The sequence below is a fragment of the Etheostoma spectabile genome, chromosome 2 (assembly GCF_008692095.1).
Source record: "Etheostoma spectabile isolate EspeVRDwgs_2016 chromosome 2, UIUC_Espe_1.0, whole genome shotgun sequence".
Taxonomy (NCBI): Eukaryota; Metazoa; Chordata; class Actinopteri; order Perciformes; family Percidae; genus Etheostoma; species Etheostoma spectabile.
Genome location: NC_045734.1, coordinates 20927304 through 20946558, shown reverse-complemented (window position 1 = coordinate 20946558; position 19255 = coordinate 20927304). Strand labels below are relative to the sequence as shown.

The window sequence follows — 19255 nt, the reverse complement described above, 5'->3', positions numbered from 1 at the left end:
GTTTAGGTTGAGTTTTCACATTTGTTTCTGTTTTAGGTAGATGACTTTTATGCTTTTGTTAAATCTGACATTTATATCATGAAGCTAACAGCAGTAGGTGTACAACTGATGTAAGGTCAGTTTTAGATGCCTATTATAAGACTTTGATTATTAAATCTAAAATGAAGACACGTTGCAAACATGTTCCAACTATCACGAGGCAAAGTTTAAGTCTCTGTCACTGTGCACATGTTTACCATAATGAGCACCTCCTGACCTTGTGTCAGATATGGACTCATTAGCTGAAACACCATGTTTACCTCTGTCACACGGTGTTACAGTCAACATGGGGAATTAAAGAGACCCCCCCCCCCGCAAATAGGCCACGAGTCTCCACACCTGTTGTGAGGGGAGGCCGCCTCAGGATTCGAGTCGACCGAATTCTGTAAATAAACGAGGGGAAATAAATTCTAATTATTAAGTAGGCTGAATGATTTGGGCCATTTTGTCGGGTTTTGTTATTGTATTATATATACCCATGAAGTATTTATTGATTCTAATACAGTATGTTGTCAACATTTTGAGCTAAGAAATAATTAACCCTATAGACTCCTGAAGGTGTTTGGTATACATACAGTATTACAATTTACACACACACAAACACATCATTTCTGCATTATCTGTACAGTTTGACAACATATGGCCCATATTTCTAAACAAAAGGGTCACTGTGATGTAGGCCCTCCTGTATTAACTTGAATTAAATACATATTTCTTTCCCAATGCTGGATGCAGGCCAATAGGCCACTGCAGGTGAATGCTAGCACTTCCTCTCGAGGGTTTCAGGATTACAGCTTGCGGCAGCAGCCACGTTACTTTGCTATCCTCTTGAGTTTGCAAGGAGTAGAAAAGCTTTATTCACTCTGCATTCTGGGCAGTTTTTAAACTAAAAAAATAATTTTTAGGCACTTTGTTTTTATTCTGTTATGTATATTATATTGTTTTATTCTTGTTGATGCTCTAGTTCTGTGGTTATGGGTTATACAGCTGCTGACTGTAGTTAGTTGTTTGTGATCAGTATCACATTACAGTGGCAAAAAATCTCAAGATGGTGGCTCTAGATTGGACGAATGCCAAATTAGAATTGATAGAATATGTAAGTCCGCAAGTAGGTCCGATTTGCTTCTGTTGACGTTCAGCAGCAGGCAGTGTCAGCAACGTATTGCGGCAGCATCAGAGACATAATGTACATGCAAATGCACCTTGCATTTTTATGTAAGGATCTATTAATGGAAGGATACTGACAGACAAGCACTTAACAATTCAACAATTTATAATATATGAATCTTATGGAATGCACAGGTCATATGTACACAGTGGTGGAAGACTTATTGAGATCAGTGGTGTAGTCTAATGTATTGTAGTGGTATACAGTATGACTTTTTTTCCTGGCTCATTGTGGGCCTTTTGGGGGGGGGGGGCAAATCAAAGTGTGTGTGTGTGTGTGTGGTCTGGATGTCCTCCCGCAGGGTTATTTTGAGTGTCAAAGACTAATATTCTGCATTCTAATACACTTCTATGCACCAATTTATGGTGGGAATACCTATATTTATCCTATGAGAAGGAAAACACAGATGACATTCAAAATATATAAAAATATAAAAAAGATAATGGTTGTGGCTGGGTGGGAACGGGATAATTGGGTTTAGGAAAAAGTCGTGGGTGGGCTTACAGTTCGTGACACGCGGGAATAACGGGCAGGTTAAAGAAGAAAGCGGCTTCCCTGACAGTGCGCTGAAGCAAAGATTGACTTTATTGTCAAGAATTTACCTGAACACGAGCACACACATCTGTGCATCAGATGAACATTCACACTCCAATGCGCAGCATTGGACTTGCTCAAGGACACTTCCACATGGGACTCTTGGGCAAAACATCCGATATGCAGGCGACTGCTCTACCACTGACCCACAGCCACTTGGTTATGTTCCACCACCTCCTCCGTTTTCTCCTCAAGGGAAGTATTGTAGAAAGGTACAACTAGCAATCCCGCTCATAAATAATCTAGATGTACATCCCTTTTTAACCCATGGAGACTGTCGGGCCCCTGCATATTTCACTCAAATATGTGCTAATGTTAGACCCGGCATCCAGCAGGAGGCCACAGGGTGAGGTTTATTCTAGGACAGGCATGTAGAGTCTGAGAGAAGCATCGTGAGAGTGGATTCTTATTGTTAATATGCTGTTTTCCAAATGCTTTTGATTGTAAGATGCTTTTATATAAAGCAATAAGCGTAGGAGGTCGCAAGACAATACAGGGCTATGCAACCATTAGCTGTCAGCAACAAATTAATCCCAACCACATTGAGGATGCCATTTCTTCCAGTGCAGCTTCAACACACCACAACCAAATAGTTTCCAGTGTGGGAGATCCACTGCTTTCAGCCTTGACGAGGGATTGATCCTCCTAGACGCAGTTTGACAAACATAAAACCACACTCACCACACAGACAAGCAGAGTAAGCAGGGAATCCCTGCCACTTTGTGATTGACAGCTGTGTATACAGTAGCTCGGCCAGAGTGCGTCTCCCCATAATTCCCCTCTCTCAGCTTGAATAATTGATTCTGAATTGATTTAGGCTCAGCTGGCTCACTTGTTTCTTCTGCCATATATGTATTTTCTGCTTCCTATAATTAGTGTCAGCTTTGTTTCTGTGCTGGTCAGCAATAAAGCCAAGCTTTTACCCTCCAAATGGAAGCATTTTTCATTTTTTTCAATTCAAATTTCATTTGAGAGTTGTTTATTGCTCTAACTGACCATTAATTACACACACCCGCCATTTCTTTACATGAGGGAAGTTCAATGTCAGCCGGTGCCCATTTAAATTCTTTTGAATAGAGTTCTGAGAAATCTGAGGCCTCTTGGAAAATGATTTTCCTCAATATCGCTATTCTCACAATCAGTTGAAAACCCTCTAATGAAATGATCCACATGGATGATGGTCCACAAAAGAGAGAGGCAAGAAAGATGCCTGCTCAGTTGAACTTTCCATGGGCAGACTTGTCAGTGTGAAGTCAGTGAGTAAGCTTTTCGCATGCTAATTTCATGTCATTCCCCTGGATACCCTAGCTAACAAGTTGACCTAACCACAACAATGTGACCACAGTAAAACATTATATTATCTGCGTCCTCTTAAATCTGATTAAAATGTAGAAATATATTCCCCACAATATCCACCAACAAGTAGTATTTAACATTATACCATTGATATGTGTTTTTAGAGCTTGCCTATAAATGAACGGTTTGACATTTTGGGAAATATGCATATTCAGTGCCCTGCTGAGAGTAAGACAAAGTCCCTTAAAGGTATACACATGGTTTGGCTGGACTGTTTATTCTGTTTTTGTCTTTGGTGTTTTACATAATTCCCCAATTTCTAAATACCATCACCTCCCTCCTTTCTTTGTTTTGGTCAAATTCTCCTCCAAACTCTTTTGTGCAGAGGTGAGATTCCTCACATGAGGAGGTTGTTAAGCTGCTATCAGTGAAAGTGCTGGATGTCTTTTGAAGGAATAATGGGGAGGGAGGGACCCCTTTTTAGTGGAGGGAAAGTAGGAGAAGGCTCTCTTGTCAAACCTTTGCTGAAAGAAAATAGAAGAAAAAAAAACCTGGCATTTTTCGTTTTGTATTGCCAAGGACTTGGGCAAATTTAACAACAATGATGTAGAGAATTTCTTCTAATAGTACCTTCCCAAAAACCTACTAATCCACCACCTCCTGCTTTTAAGATCAAACTTTCAATTTGAATTTCAAATTGAAAGTTTGGAGAAATGGGAGGAAGAATAGAGACAGGAGGAATACATCCAATAAGTTATTTTATTTCAAAAAGTCTTTACAAATGATCACAGAAGCATGCAGTGAGGAAAAAGGACCCTGACCCTCCCCCTCCTTCTCCCCTCTTTAACCCCCACCACCATCATCACCCACTGATTTCACAGTCACCCCCCTCTCTCTGCATGCTAGTCCTTTGCAGCTCATGCAGCCGAGAAGTTGTGTTTGCTATCAGCTCTCTGCACAGAATCATATACAGCAGAGCAGCTCCGACTTTAGTGTGGAAGGAAGAGCACCAAAGGGAAAAAAGGCGGAGATACTGTAGGAGGAGCGTGGAGAAAAGAGGGCAGCCGGCGTAACAGTTTTACACTGCATTCAGCTACAATGAAAGAGGCGTGTTAGAGAGAGAGAGAGAGAGAGAGCGAGAGAGAGAGAGAGAGAGAGAGAAGGCAGGGGACTCGCTGCAGTGCAGGTGGATCACAACTGAAGAGGAAAGGTTCGGAGGCAGCAGTTAAAAACTAATTGGCTGTCCAGCAGGTTTGTAGTGCAATTTCTTTACAATGCACGTGCGTGTGTGTGTGTGTGTGTGCGTGCATGTGTTCTGTGACTGATATAATGGATGCTGTGTTCTCCACCATCAAGGCTTCTATTTCACTGCTGTCTACTCTGTGCAGTTGTGATGATTTCCCAGCGCTGACAGTACCAAGGAAAATAACACAAATATGTGATTAACTCATACATGTTTGCAACGTTTGAGGCATGCATTTTATTTCTCTTGATATCTCATGCATGACAAGCTCAAGCTACATGGACAACTTCTAAGCCAGGGAGGAAACCAAAGATTTTCTACTTTGGTTGCTTCATGCTGAATGAAATAGCAGAGGGCCTCTTTTCCCTCCTTTCAAATTGCTTTTACTTTGGAGAAGAATAGATCCGGGAGCTGTGAATGGGCCCGGGATGGCTTTCTGTGCGCAGAAGAGAGGTGCCGCCCTCTCAAGTGTCAGCATGCTTACTTGGTTGATGGCAGGGGGTTCATGGGCTTTTTGTTTGTAGAGGTGGCATGTGGCCAAATAGATAAGAGACGACCTGTGTCCTGTATTTAATCCTCCACTTGTTATAACTTTTAATTGTCTTTGAAGTTGCTTATTTCTAATGTTTCTTGTGGCTTTTATCCTGCTCTTTACCTTCCAAGGTAAAGGCGGAGTGATACAGTCAAGTCCTTTAGCCAATGAATTCATCGTCTTTTCATAGGTGTCTGTTTACCATTGACTGAGCAGTGATAAGGAGCCGTTTGTTTCTATTTCTGGCTGTTGTTTTCTGGGTGTTGCTATGAGTGCGAGGCCCCCTTTCATGGTGGAGAACTATGGCTAAGTGTTGTTATCTGTTTTTCAGCCCTGAATGCTAACAGTCCCTTCATTTTGTTCAATTTTTTATATCGCTTGAGGTGTTTAACGTGATCGAGGATTTGCATTCCAGCCCTCTAGGTTTTGGAGGATTGCTCTTTGTTTTCTTTTTCTTTTTAAACCTCTACAGAAGAAGTAGCACTCAAATCTGTATAGCATTCCAGCTCAATTTTCTGTTGATATTTTAACATTCAGCATTTTGCCACACAACTTTCCCCTCTGCTGTGCTTTTTATCCGACAGAGATCTGTAATCGTCTGTTGGACTAGGGAGTGAAGTAGGAAGGGCCAAGTTGAATCTTGTTTGTGCTGCAATTGATTTTGAGGTGGGGTCAAATTGCAGCCTAATCTTGCTGAAGTGCAACAAAATAAACCTGTAACAAGGCTTGGGCTGTCACTGTCATGTCCATATAGAATTAGCACTCCAAGTGTTTGCATATTTGCCTCCCTGTCATCTCACCATTCTTCCTGACAAGCACAGCTGAAATAATTTCTCAGCTGTTGGCCAATACAGTCTGACTTGCTGTCAAGTTTGTCTTCTCATCGCTGACGTGATGAAGTCTTACAGATTCATATCAGTGACACAGATCCTGCCTCCGGAGGGGACCTCCTAACACACTCCTCCTTTTTCTTTTCACCAACTTTTCTGTTGAATTCAACAAGGTACAAATTACTTTAAACCAGAGCTACCCTGAGAACACAATAGATTACACCACACTAATAATAGGGTAGCAAATTGCTTAAAAGGATGTGGGAGATTGTGATTAAAACATTTTTATTTTTATTTTTTTTTACTTTAGTTGAATGAATGAGGAAGTTGGATGTTCTTGCTGAAATCAGATTACAGTCCCACTTTTCATAATGCTCACAATGCATGAAAACACTTGATAAAGAAACAAGAAAAGAAATGTTCGTGGTCCTTTCAAGCTGCTACTAGTCTTGTTTTTTTAGACCTTATACCAAGGTGTTGTGTATTTTGCTGTGAGATTCAACTCGGTCTGTAGAGGAGAGGTATAATCTGCGTACACATCCTGCTTCCATGGCACTCGCTGCCATGGTGATGGCCTCAGTCCTCTGACACAGCCTGAATCTTCTAATCAAATATTTGTCCAGAGTTCTTTTGCAGAGAAGTAATAAAATAGGACCTTTGCAGCAGGCTTTGTTTGGTCTTTATCTTTTGTTCATTCTCTGAGGTTTGGTCATTGTTTCAGGAATGGCTCTAGTGTGCCTGGGCCCTTGAAGAAAATATTGCTGCTGCAGGCCAAATGATTTGCAGTCCTGTTGGCCTTGATTTCCTCTCCAGAGAAAAATGGGCATTTATCTGAATTCAACACCACATGCCTGCTCTCGGGTCAAGGATTTTTAAGATATATCTTTTTGTTAAATTAAGACAGATCTCTCAGTGATACATGTGAGTTATTGTACTTCAACCTTGGACATGTAGTTCTATCACATTTTTGAAGTAGCCAAAAGAGGTTATGTTTCCCCCATGCTGAGTCCAAGGAGGTGAAGTATTGTCCCGGTGTCTCAATCAACCTCAGTGACCCGAGCACCTTTTCAGTTCCTCTCCTTATGTTTCCACTTTAGGAGGAATGATAGACCCTGTGTGTGTGTGTGTGTGTGTGTTAGCTTGGCTAGCCTCCCTGCGATTATGTCATACAGCATGGGTTACAGCTGTCCAAGTTAGCTTCATTTAATTTTGCTTTCAAGAAAGTCATTCGTAGATATGTATGTATGTACCTTTTTTAAATAAGCGCTTAATTCCATGTACAAAAGTGCACACTCAATTAACTGTAGCGTCACTTGTCGGCCCGCCGAGCAAACAAATAATTGCTATAACATTCTGGCTGATGAAAACTCTGAACCTTTTTGAGGATTGTAATTTGTGTCTGCGGTCCAGCTGTTAAGTTAATCCAAATGTATTTGGGCTGGGTCTTACTGAGGGGCTTAGATGTAAGCTTTGACAAAGGACTGCACACATTCTAGCTTTAATGCAGGTGCACACGCAGGGGCCCAAACTCACTGTGATCTTTGCAGAAAGCAAAGCACCAATATCTTTAAACCTGGTTGTCTTTTTTTTTAACCGTGAAGACCATTTTATTTAGTAAACACTGAGGTCTTTTAAGAACTGATCCTCAATTTCCTTCAGACTTATCTTATATCTTGTGTTTTGTTGACACTGTTGTCCTCTCCCACGGATGCTTTACAATCATGTTACTTAGTCCGATTCTTGGAACCGACTCTAGAGAAGAGGATTGATGCTCTGGGTTTTAATTGTTTGATTTCCTGAGGATCATTTTGCTGCTGTTAATGTTCATGTCTGAGAGGGCAGTGACAGAGAAACTGTACTAACTATGTCCGTTGCATGGTCCTCTTGATGATAATATCAGCTAAATGGCTAAATGCCAACAAAAATGTCTCGCCCTTCTCTCTGCCCAGCAGTGGTTAGACCCTTCTGACCCCCAGGCTTCCAGTTGGCCATGACCAGTACCATTTTGAACTTCTCCCAACACTTTTTTATAGGCTGCTCTGGCCAGGTCAGAGTTCATGGGAAAGCTTTGCTGAACCTGTCTTCACCGAGCGGCAGGGCCTGCTGACATATTTCTCTCGTGACCTGTCACTAAAATTGGATCTCACAGTTATTTGTGGAAGAAGAAGTAGAGAGAATCCACATGCACCTGTATGATTTACTTTAGGTGCTTGATAAACTTTGAATGTAGCTTTTGACCTGGTGATTCTGCCTGGTTAACAACAATGTTCTATACATTTTAAATGTTAATAAAAGTCATTATATTGCCTGTTAAAGGATGCTCAAGATTAGATCAGTTACTGAATGCTAGATGAAATATTGGACAATATTCACCAAAACCACCACATGACTCAGGCCTAGGGGACAAGATGCAACATGGTATATCACCCACCACATTTATAACCAATCTTTACTTTCCCTTATGCTTAAGTTTATTTTAGGCTCATGTCATTTACTTTGGTTTATCTCCAAATAATACTCTGTTACTGTGCACTCATTTCCTGAAGCCATTCTTGGCTTTTCGGTAAGGCAAGGCAGATTTATGTGTATAGCACATTTCAGCAACAAGGCAATTCAAAGTGCTTTACATAAAACATTAAAGAGCAGTTAAAAACGGTTAAGGAATTAAAAACAGATAAAATACAAGAATAAAAGTTACAGTGCAGTATAAGAAATTGAACATTAAAGAGCTTTTAAAAACAACACAAAATATACAAGCCGATAAGTTTGTCGTATCATTTTAACAATGCAACTTCAGTATAGGAAATCAACAATTATTTAAAGAAAAGCCACATCATGAAGAAAGGTCTTCAGCCTTGACTTATAAGAACTGTGCAAGTAAAGACAAACGTGTTTTATAAGTTTTTTTTATTGTAGTGTATACAACCCTGTTGACTTTAACTTAAATGCAAGGTAGTAAGAGCTAATTACTCAATTCCCTTGGATAATATCTTTGACTTTGTATGGAAAAAAGAGGGAAAGCCTGGACTTTGAGCTCTGAAAGGAAAGTGAGAATCTTAAAGGAAAAGGAGAACTTTTTGTTGTCTGTTTGTTCCAGGTGTGACATGCGTCTGTAGGGATTTGCAGCTCTGTGTAATGTGACATGTTGAGGGATTGTAAAAGGAAGAATGAAGCTCAAAGCAGGGACGATGTGGCTTTATTCTTCCAAGCCTTGTCAATTTCTACATAACTAAGAATCATACCAACCAACCAGCACAAACCCATATGACATTCCCGGGACACACTGCAAAACAATGCAGAACCTTGTTTTTTCTAAAAGTCTCAAAAACAATGACTTCATCATTCAGTGGGAAACTTTTCTGTCCTGGCAAATATTGACTCTGGTGGTGAGGGGGCTGAGCACACAGCCTCCCAATATCCACTTAAATCTCTTTTTTCTTCTTCCTATAATTTCTTTCCTCCTTTCCTCCCTCCTTCCTAACCAAAACCAAAATCAGGATGGGATATCTGAGTAGGGCTCAGTGAGAAAGGACTCCAGTTTGACGTCCCTTATCTCCCATCAAGGGAATTGCATTGTAGTGGAGCTGAATTTCTTAGTGCTGGAACCAGCTGTGGTTTGATGTTATTAACAGTTATAACATCAACACAATAACCACACTAAGTAACTAAAGCAAAGCTTGTACAGTCAAAGTCTTTTGAACAATTAAAGTGCAAACAAGTGCTGGAATATGCGTCAGTAGCATTGGTGTAGAGACATTGTACAAGATACTGTGAGGCATGTGAGAGGAAAACGGGAATGTACTGGCACAGTTCACCACCATGCTTTATTCAGCAGGCTGTAATGCATTGTATTTTGGGTTCAACTAATAGTGCGTTTCATTTACCTCAGAACTCGCACGCGAGTTGAATGCGTTCCATTTACAAGTAAGGTTAACTTTTGTTAGCAAGGCCAGTTTATAACAATGCATTACACAGTTGTTTTGTGCACACAAACAGATTCCACAGATACAGACATTTCCACAGATAGAAGTTGTACAGGACTCTGTGTACCATTGATTTAGTAAGCCACAAATAACACAGAAGTGCTTATAATTGAATGTTACTCAGCTTTCCCAACTGTTGATGCACAGAGCAGCCATGCTGGATTTTTAACCCGGGGTACTCGGTAGTTGCCCGAGTTCCGAGCTTGGAAATTCAAGGTCAGGGTGGCGTGTTTCCGACTTTGACCTCAGAAAGTCCGAGTTCCGAGTACAAATGGAACCCACTATTGTCAAGTCAAGTGAGAGAGAAGTGTAAGCACGGGGTTTTAGTGATGGTAAGAAGAAGAAGTTTAAGCAATTTATTTGTGCTTTGTTTAGACGTAGGATATTTCAATGTCATCAGTCATTTAAGGTCCTCCAAAGAAGAAGAAAACAGAATTTCCCAGAGAACATCCATGTTTTGCTTTATCCTCTTTCTGTCTCTTTGAATTCTGTTAATCTTGGTCTTGTGCCTCAGCTGTAAGAGCTTCCTCTCGTCTCTTACAATTGTCACACAAACTGGATTAGAGCTCGGAGATGGACTAGTCTGTGCTCTCATTGTATGTTTCTCATCCTGATCTGCCAAATCAGGTTTACCGGAAAATATGCTGATTTGATTCGTCTATACTCTTTGTGGTTGTCTGTAGCTTTTTGTGCTTTGTCTGTGAGGGAGAGTTTTAAAGTCAGCATGTACGTGTATTCTCACACTGTGAAGTGTCGTTCAGATACACATAACAGTAGATTTACTCATTAAAAACAAAGAGGAACCAACAACACCCCCTGATTGCGATTAGCCATAAAGCATCACAACTTTGAGGGAGTTCTATGGGTCCACACTCCAAGGCCTGCTAATCATTGTGAGCTTAAAGTTGGAGAACACTGCCCAGATTCCTCGCGCATGAGAGAGGACGAGGGAAAACAAGGGGGAAAGAAACTAAATCTGCAAGTGTGTGAGCCTCCTGAGTTTGTGCAAGACCGAGTGATGTATCAAATTCATGGGTCAAGGGTCATAACCGTGTAGATGAAACAAGCAGAAGTGCAGATTGAGAAGTGGGGTGGGAGGTCGTTCAAGCCACATGTAGAAAAAAAACGGTTACATGAAGGGAGAAATGAGTTGGGAGCGTGAGTAGGTGGGAGGAGATGTTATTAATCTCTGTTGTTTTCCCCTCATATTGTCATTTCCTCTGCAGCTGGTCCTGGGTTGAGAGGTAAAGAAAAACACAACTGAGGAGATCAGAAATCTAAACAGTGGTCCTGCCAGTGGGCTGGGTGTTCCCCACCGCTGACACATCTGTAATAAAACACATACTCTGATTTTGTAATGTGCTGCTAATGAAGGTGAAGAGAAGGCCAAGGAGGTGAAATATGCACAGATGTAGTACAGCCCTTATGTTGATTAAATCAGTGTAGTGAAACCAAGGATTAACAATGTTAAATTAAAAACTGATATCCCGATGCAAATTTATTAGAAGTTGTGTTAAAAGTTTGCTTAAGAATAAGATCCCCCAGATTTTGCTTCTGAACTGGTGATTCTTTTGTGTGTGTTTCTTAAAGCTTTAGTGTGCAACTGTTTTATAATAATGAACGTCCGTAAGCCATTACCAAATAAGTTGATACTAATTAAGCTTATCGGCTCCACTAAACTCTCTTTGTATTTCTGAGTGTGGCTATGTTTACGTAACGTTGGTAACTTTTTCACGCAGAAGCTCGAGTGATGCACATCGCAACACTGCTGACAACAGCAGCGTTCAGCTTTGGAGACAAAGAAGACATACAAATTACAAGATAATTATTTCTTCTGAAGAGTCTATCATGTTTTTTGTAATGCTCTATGCTGGCAGCTGTGTTGAGGAGAATTGTTGAGGAGTCATTACTTAGAATTCCTCATGGTGGCAGCATAAACTACGCGCTATAGCTTTAAATAATCCTCAGTATTTAGTGTGACAAGAGTTAGTCCAAAGATTTATTGCCCTGCCTTGGCTCATTAACCGCCATAGATCCGCCATCAACCCCTCTCAGGTCAGATCACTGGAGTCTGACCTGACAGTCGGTGGGTCATGGCCCCATTAAAACACACTCCCAACATGTTTTTTCCCACCTGACTGCCTGTTCTGGACCTCCACCACTCCAACATATGGTCATTGACAATCATGCATGCACATCAATACCAGTTAGCAGTTACATCTCTTACGGTAGCCTCTGCAAAGAAGCACGGATAGAAAAATAGTTCAAATTGACAACATCATGGGATTGAGGCGAGACTCCCTGCAGAGGGCCTACAGACGTACTAAATGTTGAGCATAGGGATATTTTGTAGTTTCCTGCCTGACCACAAATGTTGAGCCATGCACTTTAGTGCAACGTCACAGCACACCTGAGGACAGTTTCCAATTAGGACCACAATATCATGGGTCAGTGCAGTTCCCTGCTGTAAGGCAGCCACTGCGCGTTTAATGCGTGCTATATTGAGCAATAGGGCATTTAAGTCCCCACTTCCCCCCCGGCCATTATTGGTGTGTTTGTGTCTGTGTGTGACAGAAATCTGTTACAGTTGTTTGGCATACTGCTACCCACCGATCAAGCATTTTTTCTAAATATTTTTCCATTATTCTTAGGGGTGACACAGTTGAATATTCAATGCTTTGATCGAAGAAGGCTGATTTGAGTGCCAATCTCGCAGGCAAATTTTCACTGAGGTGTAAACTCTAGTTCAGACCAACGATTCGCGACGAGATAGAACTTGCAACGCGCGGTCTGCCACGTTCTTAAACCTACAAGTTTACACCAATGCAAAGAGATGTGACCTTCATAGGAACCACTCTTTGTACTTCCATTCTAACTTCCAGGCTTTTTTTCCAGCAGGATATATCGTTTGTTGCTTCTAAAAATAATTGTGGATAACATTAATGATAGTTACATTTGCATTTCTAGCGATGAAACGGCAAAAACGTTTTATTTCTGATTCTCAGCTTTGTTCTTACACCGCTTGCTCGCTTAAGTCACTCTATAACTCACCTGACAACGTTACCATGCTTGCGGGCGCTCGTTGAACCTCCGTACGAAACTCTGCCATTTTGACCAGCTAACAGTTTGTAACATAGAAATAACACAAATTATGTATAATTAGATTTCTTTAGTTATAAAACGAGTCCCATGCCATTTTGGCTTTATGGGCGTGCTCAATGTCTGATTTTCTATTGGACTAGAACTACCCGTTTAATAAGTTAATATACAGCTTAGTATTGTATAAATATTAACAAATTGCTGTAACTAAAAATATGAAAACAAAAAAAGCTTTTAACAATGTTTTTTTTTTTAAATGTGTGAATAAATCCAGTTGTCCCATGACAGATTTAAAGCTATAGTGTGGAATTCTAAGTAATGACAACAACACTGTTGGCACATCCACATGATACGAGCCTTACGTGATTGTACACGCACCCCCACCACTTCTTGTGCAGTTGCTAAAAGCCAAGGAGGACACGGACAATTAAAAGAACATGATGGACTCTTCATAAGAGGTAATTATTCTCACTCGAGTTTCTGCGCGGGAATGTCACCGGACGACACAATCTTCTGAACGTAGTCATACTGAGTAATACAGACGGAGTTGTGTGGAGCTGATGGTCTTAATTAGATTTGTTGCACCTCATTTGGCAATACACACACACAAGACTCGATAATAGACGAGACTTGACCATTTTGATTCGACTATGTAAATTCAGGGACACCCCTAATTATTTTTCTTTTATTAAAATGCAGGAAAGACATTGATTTGTAGTTTTAAGTTTGATTTAGCATTTTTAGCTCAGAGATTTGTCTATATGTCTTTTCGCTTGAGAAACCTCTGGCCAGTGTTGCCAGATCTTGCGAGACAAATACGCAACCAGGCCTGTGAAAACAAGCCCAAAATAAGCGACTTTTTCTACGTAGCCCCCCTAGATCCTGGAAGAGAAAAATAAATAAACTGTGTTACAATCCATGTAGACAGATTAGTAACTGTACACACGTAGGCTAGAGTTTATTATTTTCTCCCCTGAGCTTCAGGACAATGACCACAGGAGTAAGTTAAACCACCTTTTAACATTAGTTAACATTAGAAAACTGAGGGATTTGAAATCACTTTTTTTCACAGTGATTTTGAGTTGTTCCACGACGGGTTGAACCATTCTTTTCCTCCTTTCTCTTTCTCCCAGTCTTTATATTTCTTCCCGTATTTCTCCCACTTTACCCGGGCATTTATTCCTCCAAAAACTCTCCTACAGTACACTCACCATTAGTCGCTACTCGCGCATTTTCCTAACCAGAAAACAACAGACTGCCTGCTCTGCCTCTGATTGGTTGGTACTCGTTTTCTATGGGTCAGAGCCATTAGAAGCAGGAAGTGGGTGGGAAATAACGCTGCTGTCTATAGTGTTTATGGGGAAAGGGGCGGGATCGAGGACAAGTGTGTACAAGCCCAAATAAGCAACTACACTTTAGTGACAAGCCCAAAAAAAACGAAACCCGCGACAACCAATATTTGTAAGCGACTTTACAAAAAAACAAGCCCAAAGTCGCTTAGAATAAGCGGACATGGCAACACTGCCTCTGGCCTCTTTTAAAGCTACTCAGCTCTTCAAAGGATACTAGTTGGCTCAGGCTCACAAAGCTCATCTTCAGTGCCGCTGACACTGGCTCGTCCAGAGTCCACTGTTTCTCTCATGCTGCCTGGGATTTGGCAGGTAAAGAAATCAGAGTTATGGAAGTCATTAAAATTCCTCAGGAACATGTGGACCCTTGTTTATTTTTCCGCCCACGCAGGGACGGTGGAGAGCTGCCAGGACGCTGCACTGTCCTTCTCTCAGCAAGACGGAGAGTGGACACAGAGAAAGAGGACCTGATGGAGGATGAAGAAGATGAAAGATAGATGAGTGAAGGGATGAGCAAAGCAAAGGACAGACAGGCGGAGGGACCGAAGGATGGAGGAATGAATGAATGGAGATAAGAGAGAGGGAGAGACAGACAGACACCCTTTACTGGATGCCAAACAAAGAGTCGGACAAATGAACGTTGAGGTTTCAGAAAGCTGTATACGAAGAAGATTAGACATGGATGGATTGACACAGGATGGAGGCGATAGAGAGGAGGGAAGGAGGGAAGGACAGAGATATATGGCTACATTTTGTCCAACTATCAAGTGAAATTTAGGCAAACCTTTAAAATGTCACAAAACTCTAATACAAGTTTATTATTTTATTATTGGTTTGGTTAAAGCAAGTTACCTGTTCTTAAAAAGAAATTCAGCAGTAAGAAGAAATGAATGTTATGAACATTTTGTTGAATTAAGGAAGGATTTTCTTTTTAAATGATGAAAACTGATGGAACCCCAACTAATTGCAAAAGGGCAAAGAAAGTCAGTCTTGAGAAAGAGACCGTTCAAGACTTGTATAGGAAGTGTATCCAGCTTAGCCCTGGACACTTTGTGTGGATTTTGACTTCCGGTTAATCCTTACATTGAAACAGTATCTGTGAAAGTTTATATGCAGAAGGTGCCTTTCTATTTGTTGGGAAAAAAAATGATGTGTGGACACAGCCTTTCACACCTTTTTAAAGGGGGATCAACGTGCTGTAAATTACTTTGCGCTTGTTGCTTTTGCACTTAACAGTGAGGTGAAATTATTCATCAAGAGCTTTTAAAAATAAGTTTGTCGTATACAGAGCATCTCAAAGGTCCTGAAAAGTCTTTCTTAATCTTTCTAGTCGGTTATTATTGTCAGTGATTCTCTCACTTGTTTGAGGTTGGCAAGGCCCCAGTGGAAAAAGGTGACGTATTTCTGTGGACCAATCCGTTTAGCAATATTTGAATTGAAATCTAATGACAGTTTTTAAGTGTTGTTTGCTGGTTTCAAGCATGGTCCATCACAAGCAGCTAATCAGACCATCAGATCATTTCCCCTTGCACACCACTGTCCTCTGTTAAAGCCATTCAGCATTGTGGACTGTTAATAAGAGACCTTAGATAGTGCCTCATTTTATGACGGGTTAGTTCCTCCATGTGTGATACATGGTCATGTTTTACATCCCCCACCAACTAGCCATAAATCTTCCTTGCCTAAAATTTAAATGTGGAAAGATCCCTTCATGCTCGTCTTTAAACACCAGATCCATGAACAGTCTGCTGTGATGGTGGGCGTTTCTTTTGATTAGTTAAACAGAGCGGACTTGAAAGGGGTACTGGTGTAACACCGGGTCTGATTTTGTAATATTCCACTGTGCATCTGTGAGTGTGTGTGGGAGACCATAACAGAAATGGCCAGTCTCTCTGTTTTCCATTATTAAATTGAGGCAAGTCACCGCAACTCAACTTTAAAGCACTTAAATACTCCCTTTTTTTTGTTCACTGTTAACCATCTGATCTGACAGTAGCTTGATCGTAGGTTAAGCCTACAGTGAGGCCAACTGCTGTGTTGTCCGTTCATCTTTAAGCCATTTCTTATCCAATTTTTAACCAAGGATAATGGATCTGGAGTTTGTAAGGACACCACAGCGGGGAGGGAATGAGGGAGGTGCTGTCAGCCTGTTAGGATGAAGAAGCGAGAGAGTGAAAGAAGGGAGTTGTGGAATTTGTTGGTGCATAGCTGCGATCTCACCTTTTGCAGCGGAAAAAAGTATCAAAGCAATATTTCTCGCTGCTGATACTCCCCCAATCATGAGCCAGGAGACAAAGATTTCAGCAACAGGCCTTCAGTGAGGTCACTCCATCTCCATCCCTCTTTTTTTTTTCTCTTCTTTTCTCCATCTCTCTATTTCCCTGTGTTTGATCATGCTAATTGTTACTGACACTGCAATGTGGGCCCTGGGGCTGATCCTAGCATTTACCTGCCTTACCGACAAATCGGAGGCCAACTGAGACGTAACATGAGAGCCTGCATCTCCCTCCCGCCTGACTTAGATCTAACTGTTGGATCACATGTCTGTGATGCCAATTTAAATCATTATGAGGCATTTCTGAAAGCTGGAATGACATCAGTTCCTTGGGTCAGATGCATTCCTTTATACCAAATACGTGAAGTAGATATGACAGCAGGACATTTTAAATTAATGTTATTACTTGATGACAAATGGCAAGGGTTTGCTGAGGTTCTGGTTTCATGAGCATCTTTGGACACATTTCCACTCCAATGTTTATATATTCAAGGAAGAAGAAGTGCCCAGTTTGCGTGCTTCCCTCAAAGGATCAACAGTTTCTGAAACATCTTGTCCAACGGCGGAATTGTCTGAAACTGTAAATCTGACCATCATGCCCACTTTACGCAGAGATTGCCCAGTTGTGCATTTAACGCCATGAATGCCTTTTAATAGAGACAAAAGTGTGTGTCCTAAACCGCATTTGTACAATTTATCCCATCAAGACTACAAAGACCTGAAACGCACATAGTTCTTGAAAATTGACAGGGGAGGTGGTTGGATCCTGCCAGGAAAAAGTTATGACAATAAAGCTTTTACCCTGCCTTCTACTTGCACCATTGTTGATCTACAACTTAAGCTTATCCTGTTGTTGCATTCATTGTAATCCACAGTGGAAAGGATTGTGAGCGTAACATGTGTTTATGGTTTAAAATTGAAGTTTAGCCTTTAAGTCTTTTGTCACACAAAATGACTCCTGATTTATCTCAAAATGTTAGAAAACATAAACTTTTCAAACAAGTGAGCCAAACAAATTGGAGTCGACGCTAATTCACAGGGACATGCTATAGTTCCTAGTAACCATTGGCCTGAGGAGTTTTTCTTGATTTAACATCTGAGTGATCATTATCCCGACAATAAAAAGATCCGACATCTAAGCTTGAAGGTTTAAAAAAAGATAACCCCTTATGCTTCATGGGCTGCCATCAGTTGTGCAATCCTTCCTTTGCCTGCTTTGCACTCGTTCTACCTTTCTAAAGGTCTCCTCATCTGCAGTGGCTTTAAGATATCTGTCATTAGATCCTTTGGTATTTATTTGACAGGGATAGTTTGGTATGTTCCCCTACTAAAGTTGACAGTGACTTATGTGATGGCTTTACAGGCCTAAAGAGAATCTAAAGGTCCTCCTGCCAAGATGCCAAACAGATAAAAGAGGCAGCATGTGAGACAAAACAAACCAGGTAAATACCATGAGTCTTTTTAGCTTTCTGCAAGTTCAGGGCTGTACTGCATCCCATCACCTTTTTTTGCTTTGCTGTGAATGATATAATGCTACGCTCTTAGCTGCTACACCAAAGACAATGTTTGTAATTGAATGCAAAAACAATACAGCTCTTGACTTTAGCACTCAGCTGTGGCAAGTCCCAAAGTTTCCTTTCCTGTGTGCATCACTAGGTTTTTGGTCTCCATGTTGACCGTGAGTCATATAGCACACTGGTTGTCGGGAACAATGCATTTTCACAATGATACGCTGCTTCTCTTTGGATATCGTTCAAACTCTTCCTGAACGGGAAGGATGGAAGTTTGTGTGTGCTGTGCACTGTTGTGTAAGTGAGAATATGAAGGGTGTGAGAGGAAACAGCTGGACCTACTCGTACAAACGTATACAGAAACACTCATCCATTTCCATCCAGTTGGTCATGACTGTGCGTGTGTGTCATTTATACGTATATGTGCAAAAATGTGTTGTGTACCTTGAAATGAAAAAAAGGTTGGGCGGGAGGAGCACTTCAGACAAACATAGACACTTTTTGTTTGTATTTGTAAAAATGCTACTAGTTGATTGTTGCCATTTGTCTTCCTGCCACTTTGTCTGTGTTTTTAAGGCATAAAATCACAGTTATGCGAATGAGAAGATCATATGAATCTGCCTGAAATATCATGTGATAGTGGGATGATTGCAAAAGGCCCACTCACTCGGCAACCGCAGACACTTAGTAAATATCCTGGTTCTGAGACAATTGTAATGTCATGTATTAGTTGAAAAATGGTGACTTAAGTCTCATGTGTTCTGATGTTAATAGTTTTTTACTTTTTTCCTCCTCCTTTAGCACTTTCCTTACCATTACACTTTGTGTGCACTATGTTTGCTCTTTTTGTGCAGTAGATTCAAATGATTTAAATGCATTTCAGCTCATATACATCGTGGTCAAAGAAAGAGAAAATGCAGAAGAAGGAGAAGGCAAAGGAGATGTATGGAGAGAGTAGAAAGGATGCGAAAGAGTAGAGAGGCAGAAGGAGAGATATGAGACCCAGGCTTTGGAGTATTTTCACCTCCTTGGTGGTCTAATTATCTAAAGGCTGTATAGACCAGTGAAGCCTTTCACTATGATTTTGGTGCAGGAGAGATGCTGATAATTGACCTTATTCATGTTCATCTGGAGATCTGCTGTCTAGGGGCTCATGAATGAAAGCTCCGCTACAGCCTGATACTTTAAAATCTCTTTGATGTTGGAAAAGAATTTCCTTCAGTAGATGAATTGATTTGTCTGAATAAAAGTGTAACGTGAGGCTTCGATATGTGGTGGTGGAGCACTCTTTATGGGAATAAACAGCGAGATGGAGACGGATAACTTTCTCAGTAGC

At 40.9% G+C, this 19255-nt stretch overlaps 1 protein-coding gene across 4 annotated transcripts in view; it reads left to right on the top strand.

Annotated features, from left to right (window-relative positions):
- Positions 1 to 19255, top strand: part of add3a (adducin 3 (gamma) a) — a 103620-nt gene that overhangs the window by 26307 nt on the left and 58058 nt on the right. Inside the window, exon 1 of one of the 4 annotated variants that reach the window (XM_032525762.1) lies at positions 4039 to 4348. The exons of the other annotated variants lie outside the window; for them this stretch is intronic. The gene's annotated coding sequence lies outside the window, so the exon portion shown is untranslated. Of the gene's footprint in view, positions 1 to 4038; positions 4349 to 19255 lie in introns of those variants that run through there. 4 annotated transcript variants of the gene reach the window in all.